This window comes from Bacillus rossius, chromosome 1, assembly GCF_032445375.1.
Source record: "Bacillus rossius redtenbacheri isolate Brsri chromosome 1, Brsri_v3, whole genome shotgun sequence".
NCBI lineage: Eukaryota > Metazoa > Arthropoda > Insecta > Phasmatodea > Bacillidae > Bacillus > Bacillus rossius.
The window spans coordinates 317,694,882-317,710,710 of record NC_086330.1 but is presented as its reverse complement, the minus strand read 5'-3'; the positions used below and the strand labels follow the sequence as shown (position 1 = coordinate 317,710,710).

General features: G+C 39.5%; 1 protein-coding gene across 1 annotated transcript in view; it reads right to left on the bottom strand.

The window, feature by feature from the left end:
* Nucleotides 1-15,829, bottom strand: part of LOC134527972 (rap guanine nucleotide exchange factor 6-like) — a 760,364-nt gene that overhangs the window by 85,974 nt on the left and 658,561 nt on the right. The gene's annotated exons all lie outside the window — the stretch shown is intronic.

The following is a 15,829-nucleotide window of genomic DNA, read 5'->3' as shown; positions in this document are numbered from 1 at the left end:
CTTTAAGTTTCTAAAAAATTGTTTAAAAAAAGCTTATTTAAATGATAAAGACATCTTATAAACAAGGAACTACTAACACATTGCGAATTTATTTTAAATAATGAGCAAAACAGCGGGAATAATCCAGGACGCTACGCGCTCGGGTGCGGAGCAAGAAAGGTCACGACCTCTCGCCGAGACGCTCCCTGCTCGCCGCGCTCCACGGCAACACGCGCCGGCAGCTGAGTGTGTTCCGCCGCCGTCCACGCCGCCATCTCCTGGGCCACGGCGTTACGTGCACCACGTCGAAGGGCAAGCGACCACTCCGTATTTCATCGGTCAAGTATGACTATCGACAAATTAAATATAATTTGTTTTATTATTTTACTTCCTTGTTTCAATAATACCAAGTATTGCTTCATTCGTTTTGACTTTAAACTATTTTAATTAAAGCTACAATGAAATAAGGCGTCGTTAATGTTGACACACGTGGGAGTTTTGCCATAGTAAACATGAAACTGCAGATTAGGTAATTAGACCACCTCCGTAACTTCAGTAACAGTTTTTTAACCTCAATTTTTTTTGTTCACGTTAAACTTCAAGTTTTAAAACAATTTTTTTTAAAAAAATCTCTAACATACTAATCTATGTTCAAAGAAAAAAATGCCACCAAATTTTCACATTATTTCAACTTATTACAGTTCAAATACCTACATCGATAATCTATTATTCGATTCATACCTCCTACTGATAAACGGGTGGAATGAAACGTAGCGAAGGTGAGACGAATGTTCATACTCGAATGGTGCTGTTTATACCGCCAAAGTATCATCATAAGTGGGAGTTTAGCGAAACAATATTATGTTCGTAATTACATAGCTTCTTCCTGCGGTGATCTCCCCGACCTTCGTTGCTTGGTGTGTTACATCGCAAACTGCGTGTTCATTATCAGCCCGGAGGCCATCAGCGCAAGAAGTATGAATGGGAAGGGAGTGTGGAAGTAGGAAGGAAGGGGAGGAAGGACAGAGAACGGAGGGCGACAACGGGAAGCAGCAACACAACAGCTCCGCCGAGACGTCAGGCGTCCAGAACTCCCCCCAAATAAATAAAAATCAATTTCGCTGAGCCGAAGCAGCCGAGAGGGGGAGATCCAATAACAGCAAACAGCCATTTGGGGAGCAACATGGCGACAGTGATGGGGGTGTTGGGGGGTGGGGGGGATAGAGAGGCGCGCGAACACTGGTGGTGCTCTCGAACCAGCGTTCCATAGTCCACTCGCCCTCATCTGAACACACAGGAAGTCAAAAACATGCTCAAAGAAGTTCAAAGAAGATGCTTGAAGACAAAACGCAGAGAATCCACGTAAATAATATCTCCGAAGCAAGACGCTAAAGTTCGGTTAAGAAAAAAAATTTGTCGGAAAACAGGGTGGTATGAGATCAGGAAATAAGAATGAAGAATCGAATTGAAGCATGGTGTCTCAACAAAGAAAAACGTTTAGGACAAAGAAGAAAGAAAATATATATAAAATAAATAAGGCACGTGTATGATAAAAAAATTTAAGCCGAAGCATCAGGCTAATACCATAGAACTTAAAACATATATGCACCCCTCTCATCAGCCACCCGAATAGAAAACAAGTAGATTTAAGATAAATGATATTCAAGATTTACAAAAATGAAGATAAACCACGGGAAACTAAAAAAAACCGTATATCCTCAAAACTAATTACATCCAGAGGTGGCAATTCAAGAACTTGGAATAATCTGAACACCGGAATTAAGCTTCTGAGCGTGTTGGCCGCGGTGCGGGAAGCGCGACGCACCTGAAACTGACATGTCAGGTGATCCTACAGTGGTTGGCCAATGCCTTCTGCATGGAGGTGAAACAACAAGCAAGTCCTTTCAAGGAAGGACATTTTCCACAAGCAAAAAATCCCGTCCACAATATCACACAATCCAATTCAAACACAGCTTGGAATATATTATTTCCAATTGAAAACGCAATCTCACTGAAACTAAAAACTAGGCAAAGCTAAAAAAATTGCTTATTTTATCGATAACCAAATACATCCCCCAATATCGGCGTGTTAGTCGTCAGGTAATTTATGGAAATCGTTTTCGCAGTAGTGTAGTTGTCTAATCCCCGACGTTTTACCTTAGAAGGGAGAGGCTCTTTGAGGGATATAGTGCATCTGAGCTTTGACGAAAAGTAATATACATTTCAAAAACATATTAAACAATTATTCCGGGCTTCAGAAGTATCAAAAGCCCACAACACCGGCTAATACAGAACAACTTTACCTACACGCCACACTACCAAAAATTGGTAACACTAATAAACGATCACTGGTAAAAGGGACGCGGGAAAGGCCTTCCTCGCGGATTCAAACCCATACTCCCAAATACAATTAATTTTATTTCCTCCTTCAATTAACAGAAATACATTTGCAACACACACAGCGCGGCTTCGAACCCTAAATGCTGCCCCGCTAAATCAAACAAGTCATAACACATCACAAACGCCTCGTCATTTCGCAGCGACTACACACTAAATACTAAGTATCGTTGAAAGAGGTAATGGTTGGACTCCGCGGGCTCTCGGTTCCCGGCAGCTGGACCACGACACCAGCAACTGCTGTGGACCAGCAACTGCTGTTATCGCACCGCCTGCTGCTGCTGCGGTGTCGCCTGGACAGTGCAAATGGTCCGAGCAGATCTTCCTCGGTGTGGTCTTTTTTCTTTGAACAATCTAAACGCGACGGACTTCATCTTGCTTCTGCGGCAGCGCGGCGGTCAGAGGCAATCCGGAGAAACAACGGCGGGAACTGTCGTAACGCGGTGGGTTTTCTCAGGGCGCTCCCTCGACCCGCTGCTGACAGTGACGATACTACCACTACATAAAACGTTCTTTGTTTTGTTTTCTTAATAATTTATTATAGTTTATTATTGAAGGATATCATATCTGTACAGTAGACAAATGTTAAGATAGAGACAGAACAATAGATGTGTGTAGTTGATTATATGTATGGTTCATGTCTGCATGTTTGTAGTCGAGTGTAATTCCACATTACAAATATTACATAAAATTGTTTTCATATATTTATGTTTCCAGTTTATCATTTATTAATAATTTGGTTTTTCTGGATTAATTAAAGGTGTACATAAAATACAACTTTCCCCAAAGCACACAAATTTTTACCTGTCTGTATTATACCGACCATATTCTTGCTGTTCACTACAAATTGTAATGTTAATAATAAAATTAGCACAGCAAAGGAGAGAGTAACAGAGGAGACTGGATACATGGGGAGCAGCTCTCCAAATGTATTGCGACTATGTAACTAATAGTTGTGGAAACAACCAGTGGCTGAACTTGGATATAAAGAGCACTGTTGACTAGCAAGGCGAGGCACCTAAATGGGCGGGTATCAGTCACCGAGACCACAATCACATCAGCTACTCCTCGTGGGGTTTCAGTACGGCCCTCAACATCAGCTGAGTATCGATACTGGGATTTAATTAACACACACGCCAAACACACTCCGCCCGCGCAGGCATCGAGAACTTGCCTCTCCAAAGCCCGGGCCACCCTACATTAACCGCTCAACTCCCCCCCCCCCCTCCCCCCACCCCACCCCCTTCCACCCCCGCCACAGACATGCTTTCACCCAGGCCTCTCGCATAAAGCGACTTGCTCATTTCTCTTCCGAAACAACTTCCACCCCGCCCCCAAAACTACCCTGCATCCTTCCCACCCGAGCGGAAATGTTTTCCAGGGGTGTCACGGCGGCGTTGCCACGACAACCAACTCCCCGACTCCAAACCCCCCGCCATTTCCCCGGAGACTTCTTCTCCAGACCATACCGCTTATTTGATTCCGTTTACTGGCTGTTTTCCCCGCTGGTTCCTCGACTCTCGTTCGCCGCGCCACGAGGCACTCGGGGCCTCGGCGGGCGATAAGGGCGACACTGGCTCGCGCATCGCACGCCTCGCAGCCCCTACGCGCCACGCAGTCTCCGCGTCGGTAACGCGTCTCTATGGGACCACTTTATGGTTGAATATTAAAGAGACACTTTCCTTTACACTTTACAACAATAACTGTGTGTTAAATTATTCATACGTAAAAAATATTACAGACTTATTCACTGTCCACAATGTACACGTTATAGACGAAATCTTGAAGCGGAACTTGTATTGACAAATGCAATGGCTCTTAAATGCTCTTCGTAGATACTTCATATAAAGCTTATTAGCGCTCTAACACCAAGGGCCCCGCACTACTTGTGGAGACCTAGTCTGGTCGCCACCTTAACACGAGTCGTAAATTTGCGCTGGATGGTGGGTGGCGGGGTGGAAGCAATATCAATTTTATAAATTTTTGAAGTGAAACTCCTTTACTGAGGATGCTACAATTTTCGATCGTTCCGAAAATTCCGATCGCATGAGGAGAATAGTTAGGTACGTGGTGGGGGAATCGTTGGAATAGAAGAATGCGCAATGCTGACGCCACTCCAACGCATGCGCTAGCGGTCGAATAGGAAGACGGCTAAAAGGGGGGGGGGGGATAGGTACGTAGCGTAGCATGCTACATGCTAGTTGAAGCTGCCGGTAGGGGAGAGGTAGAAAAGACGCAGCAGTGATGCTACGCAATTCTCGGAACGCTGCTTGTTTGTCTACTCCTCAGTTTTCGTAACGGTTGATGATTGACGCCACCACATATATTTTATTTAAAGTACGTATATAAAATGTATTTATTCGTATGGAAAAGATTTATTGATTTGAGCAATAAACATTTTTTTTTATTTCAGATCATACCCGCAGCTTTACTATTCTACATTATTATCTCTTGTTAAATGAAAAAAATACTAAAAATATATCTCTATCTATACCAAATAAGCAAGAGGTTTCACTTCTGTCGCACGTGACCCCACGCACACATTTTTTTTAAAAGTCAGTAGCTGTAACTACCTACCATTGTACGCAACGACAGGTAAGACATGCCATACAAGTTTAGGAATTCGTCAACTTCTATTTTTTTTTTTTCAGCCTGAGAAACTAATTGGGACAAAAGATTAAAACTTTTTTTTATTTAGTATGACCGACACTGGGGACTGACATAATTCAGTTAATATAACGGTTTTCAAAAAAAAAAACAGATTAATATATCTCTTAATTGAGCTAAATTTCCAAAAATGAATATAAAATATAGAGAGTGCTTTGATTTGCCGAACTGAGCGCTCGAGCACACGGAGATGACGCATTAGCCACCGACCTGACAAAATAACTGTCAAAATCAGCGGATGTAAACAAATAACACGTGCGTTTGGTTGCAAGTGATAGCTACTACTGTATCACGCGCGCTTTTGTTACAATTAATTAATGTCAAGATGTATTTGAAGCAAAGGATATTTGAATGAATATGGACAAGTCAATAAATATAACATACTTGCTGCTCTTTAACTGAGACATGCAAAGTGATACGAGGTTGTTATAATATGAGCAATGATCCAACATCTGCGTCCGCTACAAAACAGTTTTTTTTCCCCAAGTTATTTTGGGACACACACATCCATTAAGCCAGAATGACAATAGTCCGACACCTCCATACGTCTCTCCGACAAACTTTTGGTTAACTTCATACTTACTTATAACTTCCAAATGTCTGCAAGGTTTTTGCGTGTCAAAAATGATTACATTAGAAGGTTTTGGAGTTTTAAGTATCATGCTTCGCCCATAATTTTTTTTTCTAACTTACAATCAAACTCTTATTTTTTTAACAAAATATTTTTCCGAATCACAGCGTAATTAATGATAACTCTGAACATGTTAAAATGGTTAATAGGGTAAAAAAAATTACACGAATGTCAAACTAATCTAATTATAATAAAATAAGTTTTCTCAGCCGTTGGCAGCGCTGGAATGGAAGAACGTTGGACGGACGAGCTCGGCAGCTGACGGACGGGCGCAGTGCGAGAGAGAAAGAGAGAAAGAGAGAAAGAGAAAGAAAGAGAGAAAGAAAGAAAGTGCGAAAGATAGAGAAAGAGAGAGAGAAAGAGATAAAAAGAGAAAGAGAGAAAAAGAGCAAGAGAGAATGAGAGAAACAGAGAAACAGAGAAACAGAGAAACAGAGAAACAGAGAAAGAGAGAAAGAGAAAGAAAGAGAGAGAGAGAGAGATACCACACGCGGAAGCGACCAGGACTCCCCACATGGTCGGGTGGCCGCCAGTGGGGGACGCCCCGCGCTTAGCTCCAGACCTTGTCGCCGGTAGCGGCCGAGGTACCCGACGAGAGTTCCTTCGCGGCTCCCAACTGACCAAACTGTGGCGTCTCTGGGTTGGAGGCTGCACTTCCGCCGGAGTGCACGAGGTCGGGCAGTCTCAGCGGTAACACAACACGGCTTAAAGCTGGGTGCACAATTGGAAGGAAAAATAACAGGAACAGTAGGTCGTGCGCACAAGATCTGGCCGCCAATTGGAAGGAAAAATAACAGGAACAGTAGGTCGTGCGCACAATATCTGGCCGCCATGTTTTCGAACCCACCGATTCACAATAGCGCATAGGACGGTAGTCTGCAGGGGAGACAGGTCATGCGCATAGAAGGGAAATTAATATAAGTATTTTATTTCTGTAACGGGCGCATGGTGCAATCACCAATGAGAATAGATTAGGAAGCCATTTTGGCGGGACTGGAGAACTGTTTATATTTTGACATCATATTGCGGCATGAAATTGTCAAATTATTATTATGCTCAGGTTAAATTACTGCTTTAAAAAATAATTAAGACTATTACTTATAAGTCACTCGCAAAAACCAAACAATGTGTCATGGTTAGAATGGTTAACTAAATATACAACCCTTATGTATTTATATGTGGGAAAACTGTGCTCACAAATTGCTGGTCAGATGTAACGGGATAATCATCTGGTAGTTCATATAGCTACTAACTAACACTGCCAACAAATAGATTTCGGATACATAGCGAAATTCCATTGTCTGACTAACAGTAAAATTTCAATTGTGAACCGACTTAGCACAGGTCGTGTGCACAGTTGTACGCAAGGCCTGCTATGTATTAGCTTAGAACTGCGGCAACCTACTATATGGTTTACGTAAAAATATGGCATTGAAGCCATTGCCCTCCAAGTTACATTTTCGTGAGAGTATTAAGGCACGCAATATATTGAACTAAAATAAATATTTGTGAAATAGTTTAATTTCTATAATGATTAACGATGCAAATTAACAAGGGTTCATTAGCCAGAGCAGACATTAAATTCTACCGCAGACGATAATTTTACAAACAAATATTGCCAAGTGGATAATAGTTCTGTAATTTTTTATGTCTGGTGACTAGCATATTATAATATGTAATGAGTCAAATTACAAATTCAAAACATAAATTTTATCGGTTTTATCAAAAGCACTATATGTTGGAATAGGCACAAAGAAATACACAAACCTCAAATGCCACTGTTCAACATTTTATGATTTAGACATTCCTTTAAGCAAATAATCTAATGCAAGCGCACACGCAGAATATCAGTCCTAGATCATTAGCCCATGATTCTCACAGATTGTAACTCATTTCACCAACCTTTGAAAAGAAAATCCTGACATTAAAAGCATAAAATTTAATTTTACTATTATCTGATACGAAGTATCTCGTTTCATCAGGTCTAGTTGGCCAAAATTAGGAAAATTACTATAGCACGTTCACATACTTAATTCACAGTGTGCATTTTAATGGGCATTTACTTTCTCTTTACAATGCACGATTTCTGCCATTAGCGCTGCCATTGTTTCGGTATGCTCCGCTGCCCGATATACGCCACAGAGCAGAAAAGTTTTCAACACAACTTAAAAATGTTATTTTTTATTATATGGATCATGGTATCTTGTAAAGGAAAAATTAGCAATGAAAATTTTGTAAGAACAATATGTTTTCATGAAGAGAATCATAATATTGAATTTTTACTTCTAAGAACACGTAAATGTAAAAAAAAAAAAAAACCACACACACCACATGAAGTTCCAACCGATTTTGACAACAATATTTTTTTTTTTTCTGTTTGAGCGTATCCCATAATTTAATGGCATGCCTTGTTATTAATACAATTGCTACACAGTAGTTTCTCCTGTGAAAAAATAATTGGTACTTAACAATCAATTTTGGTTCACCTTTTAGAATGACTTAAAACTGCAATAATACTTTCAATAGACGCTATTTTATGGTATTGTAAAAATCAACAAAAAGTAGGTAAAGTTAAAAAATATTACAATTTATATAATTAATTAGTATCGATCTGTCAACATATATTGTTGCAATATATATTCCCGTGTATTGACGTTTCTGCCTCTGTCCTACCACAGCCACCGAACTTTGTGCTTGAATTTGCGATGCTTCAGTGCGCGGCTCCCAGGTGCATTAGCCAAATTACTGTGGCAGCCACTCGGGTCGGAGCGTGACCACCCAGCAGGTGAGTGAGCGGCCGCACAGACGGCCTGGGTGAGTGGCCGCACAGACGGTCTGAAGTGCACTGGCGAGTACACTTCCATCCAGACATGTTTACACATTTGCACGACTTCTAGAACTAAAATGCGTTGACAGTAGACGTGGATGGGAAAAGATACAAACAACCTAGCAGGCGGCATTCCTAGGGCGGAGCACCTGCCACGTGATAGGAATGTTTAACTGCAAAGTTGTATCTCGGAGGGGTGTTCGCCAAAACACAGAAATATATTATAGTTAAGCTATATATATATATATTTTTTTTAATTCGTCTCAGCTCGTCATAAAGTTTAGATAACTTTATATAAAAATATCCACTAGTGCATTCACTCCAGAAATTTGGTTTATTCTGAATTACCAAACAAATCTCTTTAAATTCATGATTATTACTTGTGCCACGAAATGTTGCGATTCCGCTCGCCTGCGTAATTTTGCCTCTGCGTACTTCCAACGAGCATAACAAAAGGCACGGATGTCTTGCATGTAAATTATTATCTCTGTGATCGTTATACTTTTTTCTCGTTGCACCAAAACATTTCAACATTTCCAGTTCAAACACGAAAAAAAAAAAATGGCGTTTTCTCTCTTTTGCAGCTCGCACACACACTACTGGCCTACTTCACCATTGACAGTTTAATGTTTTTGTCCCAAACATTTAAAAAATAATTTAGCACGTTGTGTATTTTTTCAAACATGGTAAAAATAAATAAAATAAAAAAATAGTATATTTTTTGAATGTTGAGTTGTTCAATGCTTATCAAGAGGAAGGGTAATAGCGTTTACAAAACTGCAGGTAAAATTGAACTCTACAATTTCCGTGCCACGATGCTTTAAATATACGTTGCATTGGCCATTTTGTCTTTCGAGGTTTGGTAGCTTTATAAAGGCGGTAGAGTTATACGATCCTTCACTTTATGTCAGCAGACCTTATCAGAGTTGAGATGAAGGGTGTTGGTGCTTGTTGAATTTATTATGTAACGAAACTTCGGTGCAGTATTCGACTATCTTGCCGCGGCTAAATCATGAAAGCTTAACTGTAGCCAACAGACAAGGCAGTTAACCATTCGCCACCATGCTTAGACACTTACCTTGACGAATCCGGATGGATTTGAAGTTTGGCGTCTTCAAATGCTATTACCCAGCTGAACAGGTTAAGTTATTTTTCACCGAATATATTTTATTAAAAAATCACTGTTTAACTGACAAATAAATTTTAACACTTCATTAGCGTCACACGAATTAAGGCTATTTACTTTATGATTCTACGTGTGTTTCGTAGTTACGGACGGTATGTATGTACATGTAATTGTTGAAAACTTCCTTGTAAACATGTTTAAATATTAATATTTATTTAATTTATTAATACCAGTAAAACATAATGTCAAAATGACTTTACGGGTCTTTAAATCACTTAAAAACTTTTTTTTTTGTTTTCAAAATGACGTTTCTTCAACTCGACGATAAGTACACAGATTCGTTTCCTTGCATACTTGTAGACTTCACTTCCAGTTTGAACAGCCCTTGTGATGTCACAGCCGGGAAAGTACGTATAAGAAAGTACTTCAGGAGAGTTCGGACCGGCTTGTACAGTCGTGATTTGAGGCAAAGTAGAGCATTTCTCCAATTGATTAACTCGCACATTTTTTTGCTTGATTTTACTTAACTGATTCTGCAAGTGAAATGGTTATTTTCAAAGGTATTAAACATATAGAAACATAAATTTTACAGGCCACAATTCAAATCATTACACTATTAATAAAATATTACCTGAGTGCACTTACGGGAATTATACGTTGATTTATCTGTAGAAGGAGCAGGTAATCGTTTTATGAAAATAATACTAAAATGTGTCCAGGTCAAGCAGTGCAAGTTGGTGGAAACGTCACATGTTACGTGTGGCTAGATACACAACGGGTCGTAAATAAATTTCTAGCAGTTCCAAAAAGGTTTTCACGTAAAAGCGAACCAACGAAATAATTCAATTCTTGACGGAAAACTCACTTAACGGGCTCTTTTTCAAAATGACGTTTCGGTGACAACACACGCACGCAGGACTTACGTTTGAACTATTCCTTCCAGACGCTTGCTGTATGTTCTGCCTCAATGAAAGGATAGTTTGCTTTTACCGATAGGTTCAATGTTCGCGTCGCACGGCGACAGAACAAGTGCTCAAGGACTAATGGGTCATGCCGGGGCATGTAATCGAACCACGCCCACTGCGAGCGCGGTCACACAGGACCCTATTGCGGCGTGTACAGGCACGACAAACGCTAATTACACAGCGGCAGGCTGCTACTGCCGGGCTTCCCTGCACACGACAGCAGAGGAAATTACAGGGATAATTGGTTCCATGGAGTTGGATTGGTGTAGGATCCCAGAGCGGGAGGGAGGAGGGGGGAGCAAACGTGATTGGTGTATGTACGTCAATGCAGCATCTCGATGTGAGGTCTGCCAGAGAGGAGCCGTGCAATTATCGCTTAAAACAATTTCCAAATGAATATTTAGCATTACTGAGAGCCAATTAAATTATACAATGCGTGTAAACAAACAGCTTAATGGGCAATGCGACGGATTACAAAGTGATGTTGGAATTAGTTGCAAATGATATCCGTCATCTATTTTAAACAGGAATAAAAAAAATCATATTCGGCACAGCCTACATGCGTAGGTACCTATGTATTTACTCAGGCAATATTTTGGAAATTTCTATAAACTTTTGGAACATATTAAGAACTTAATGTACATAACATGTTCTTCAATATTACAAAATTATCGATTAAATATTTGCTCTTTTTCCATCCCGCGAAAATATTACGATTATTATTAACTCAATGTATCCAGCATAAAAATTATAAGATTTGCAAAAACAATTTGAACGAATTTGATACTGTACCTACTAAGGGAGTTATGATTTTTTTTTTAATGCTAACCCTAATTTTTTCAATCCCTTGCAGCAATGGTTTGACTAAATAAAAATTGTTTCAGACAAAAATATTAGATTAAAATTATAAGATTAATAAACAATCCGTACAAATCTCCGACCCTTGTTTTTTCAACCCTTTGCAGTTATGGTTGGTCGTTTAAAAACTTTTTCCGACAAAATATTTTGGCAATACTCCTAAGAGTTATAATACATTAAAACGAATGTGAAAATTTTCATATTATCGGAGTTACTCTCATATTATGGGAATTACATTGATTTTTCTGTTCTTAAAAAAACCTTCCCCATTTCTACCCCTTTGGTTGGATATTGTTCATTAACGAACTCAACCAGAGATTTTCCACCACTAGATTTAATGTATGAGTTTGGAAGTGATTTGTGAAAAATTTCGACAGTTATAGCGTCCACAAAAGTTTAATATATATACATATACTTTTGAGTTGTCGGTGGTTTTGGAGTCTATGAACCCAAATAAAAACTTTCTGAAAGTCGCACCACGGTAATGGCTACAGTGGGTAGTATTTATTTGAAATCTACCTAAAATCATTATATATATAATATATATATATATTTCTTTAGTGAAAGTTTTACAGTTTCACGTATTCCGTGCACGCGTATTACTGCCAACTGTGTTTCTGGCTTACGTATCAATGATGCAAAAATACCGCAACTGAATTGTTTCGTACAGGAAAATAAATTAGTCTTATCTCTATGAGTCGTACGTAACTTTATAAAGAGGTAAGTTAACTGGGAATTTTAAAAATTAAAATAGACCAAACAAACTAATTGAATAATTATATATATATATGTGTGTGTGTGTGTATTAGGCTCTCATAGTAGCTTTATAATGTAAATTATCATTACTTGAAGATGTTAATATTTTGTCTATTTTCCTGTTTATTTGCATTGTTTGTCTGTTGTCTAATCCGGCATTGTGCAAAAACTACTGAACGAAAATTGATGACATTTTTTAAGAGAATTTTTTTGCAGCAGGTAGAGAAATAGAGCGATGATGACGCCATCACAATAAAACGCAAACTGAGTAAATAACGAAAGTTTTAAGTGAACGAAATTTCTCGACGATGTAGGCGCAGTGGGTGACGGTGTAGGTTTGGAGGTTGGGGAAACAACTAAACTTAAGAGCTACCAAACACCGCAATTATCCTAAACTATCACATGAAATCTCATAAAAAACAAATAAGTGTTACATACTATTTAGTACTCTTATCGGAATTTTATAACCATTTAAGTTTAGGAAAGAACGTCTCGTAGTTGTCCACTTTTAAAAACTTTATATCCTGTAGTAATTCAGTTATTTTAATGAGCAAGTACCCAAAATGTTAATACGTTATTGTCCAAGTAACATAATACGCACTTCTCCCAGGAAGTTGCATCGGAAGAGCTGCCCATATCATGTATGTACATGCGAGTAAACAAAGGTGACTTGCGTCCTTGCAAGACGACAAACGTCATTAATTAAAAAAAACATGTTGCTTTGTTTTACGTAGTACCTATAATATAAATATCGTGCTAATATTGAATTAAGCCGTTATAGAAATAAATATTGTCACGCGTTCATTAGGAATATTTCTTGAAAATATGCACAGTTAACGATCATAAATTAAGAAACTATGGCAGAATTATTAATAAAAATGCTTTTAATCCATGTTAGTAATTTAGTGTCATAAATTCATATATTGAGCTGACAATTTTGGCTTGGACAAAATTATTTAATGTAAAAAAATGTACAACCTGCCAAGCTGGCTAACAATAGTATAGAAGTCAGTGAGTATAGGCATACAGTGCATTAAAGAGAACCCGAACGCTACCGAATCCTTTCTAAGTGAATTTTTTGAGTGGAGGAAGCGTCAAAATATGCAACTACTCGCGCCAATATGGTTTCAATCGAACCAGGATATGCCGTGGTCGACAGTGCCAGCCGAATGATGAGGTTGACTGGAACGCTGGAACTCGCTACGTAAGCAATTCGCCCAGCATGCCACAATGACGTGTGAGGTATGCAGGGTTAAGGGTTCATAACGTGCCTTACCTGTACACTAAACATATCTTCAAAAACTCCGGAACGCATGCCTACGGTGTGCATTCCACTTAAATAGATGTCAGCATTCCACAGAAGTTGTAGCATTCTAACTGGCTGGCTAAGGAAAATGAGCGACTGCACCATACAGAAAATTGTCTGCGACTATAAATTCAGTAGTGCACTGTAAATGAAATCTGTTTTACATATTGTTAATTTATTTAAGTTAGAATAAATATTTATTACTAGCTGAAATACCAGGCTTTGCCCGGGCTAAACACATCATGATACAGAGTGGGGCAAAAGGTGTGTACCGGTTTTGAAAAGGCTATCTAGAAAGAAAAAAACAGAGACTTACAGAAATGAGGTTCATTTTATTGGAATCAGTATACATCCTCAATTTTTATCAAGTTATGAATATCACATCAGGAAGTTGGTGGCCATCATACATTGAGGACGGTGATATCGAAACTCTTGGACCGCTTTTCGGCGCATAGGGGTATAGCAGCGATTTCCTCCAGAATTCGCATCTTTACTTCTTCCAAGGTGTGATGAAGATGTTTGAAAATCTTTTCCTTGAGGTTAACCCACAGAAAGAAGTCGCACACGCTTAAATCCGGGGCCCGAGCTGTCCGAACTTGGGCATTTGTGAATTTTTCCTGTGGGTTTATCCCAAGGAAAAGGTTTTCAAACATCGTCTTTACACTTTGGAAGAACTGAGGATGCTCATTTCCGTGGAAATCGCCACCATACTCTTTGAAACGTGCTGAAAAGCAGTCTTAAGAGTTACGAAATCACCTTCATCAATGTATCGCTGCTGATAGCTACCATCTTCCTGATGTGATCTTCAGAACTTGATTTTTTTTTTTAAATTGGGGCCAATAAAATAAACCTCATTTCAGTAAGTTGCTCCTTTTTTGTAATAGCCTTTCAAAACCAATAAACACATTTTGCCTCACTCTGTATAAGACTATCAAGTTTCAAGGCTGTAGGAAATACACTTGAAAAACGGGATATTTGGAATTTTAAAGTCCCATTAATTGCACAGTCTCGGTGCATCAAGCTACGCATCAGCCAAACCAGAACGTCAATCTTCAGCTTCATTTTGTGGGACGGTCAGGTAACCTCTAGACATGACGTGAAGGATGCACCAAACGATAGCGCGTTACAAATTCAAAGGCAACGCCATCCATCGACGGAAGTTCTAAACTAAGCTGTTATTAGCGCCTTTAGTTCGCTAGCAGCCGCGAGCTTCACCAAGCAGATGGGTTTTGCCAAGGAGAAGGATAGGAAATTTCCAAACCTTACTATATGACCGTGTGGCGGACATAGAGAAATGACACAAACTCACTATTTGTGTGCGCGTGTGATCTACCTATGATTTTTTTTTTCACAAAACCAAATTTACCTCTTTTTTCAATTCCTTGGGGGAAAAAAATTCATAATTATATTTAGTCCATGTCACTTTCCGGCCCATTAACAATCTGTATTTGAAATACCATGTCGATCAGTTGCTCCGTTGCTGCGTTAAAGGAGGACAGAGACTAACATACTTTCGCAACTGTAATATTATAGTAGGCGAGTAGGGACTGGATTGAGATCGGCAGTGTTAAATCTCTGGCCGGCGGGTTGTCGGTACCGGGCTGGTACTGTCGTCGCGCGGGGAGGCAGGAAGGAGAGCAGACACAAAGTCGCCCGGGAACAAAGGCCAGTCCGAGTGTCTCGTTACTCGGAGTCTCCGCTCCTGCGCCGGCGGCCGGCGGCGAGTCACGACCTGCCCGCCCCCTGGGCCGCGGCGGGGCGCGACGCACGTCGAACTGTCGCCGCCACTTCCCTTTGGCTGGGTCCCCAATTTACAAACCGAGAGCATAGCAGGCCATGCGCGCGACCTGTGCGAAGTCGGTTCACAATTGAAATCATAATGTAAATTTCAGCCAATTAAATTGTGCGATGTAACCGACATCTTGTTGGCAGTGTTAGTAAGTAAACAATATCAACTACCAAGTTATTATCCCTTGACATTTCACCAGCAATATGTGAGCACAGTTTTCAACGTATAAATAAGAGTTATATAACATTTTTAAGTTAACCATTCTAAACATTTTTTTTTAATTTACTATTTTTGCTAGTGACTTATAAGTAATAGCATTAATTAATTTTTTTAAGTGGGAATTACATCTGAGCATTGTAAAATCTTGTCAATTTCTTGTCACAATATGATCGATAAATATAAATAAATAATTCTCTAGTCCCGTCAAAATGGATTTCTACTATAATCTCATTGGTTGTTGCGTCCAGCATCCGTAACATAAATAAAAAATATATATTCATTTCCCTTCTATGCGCACCACCTATCTCC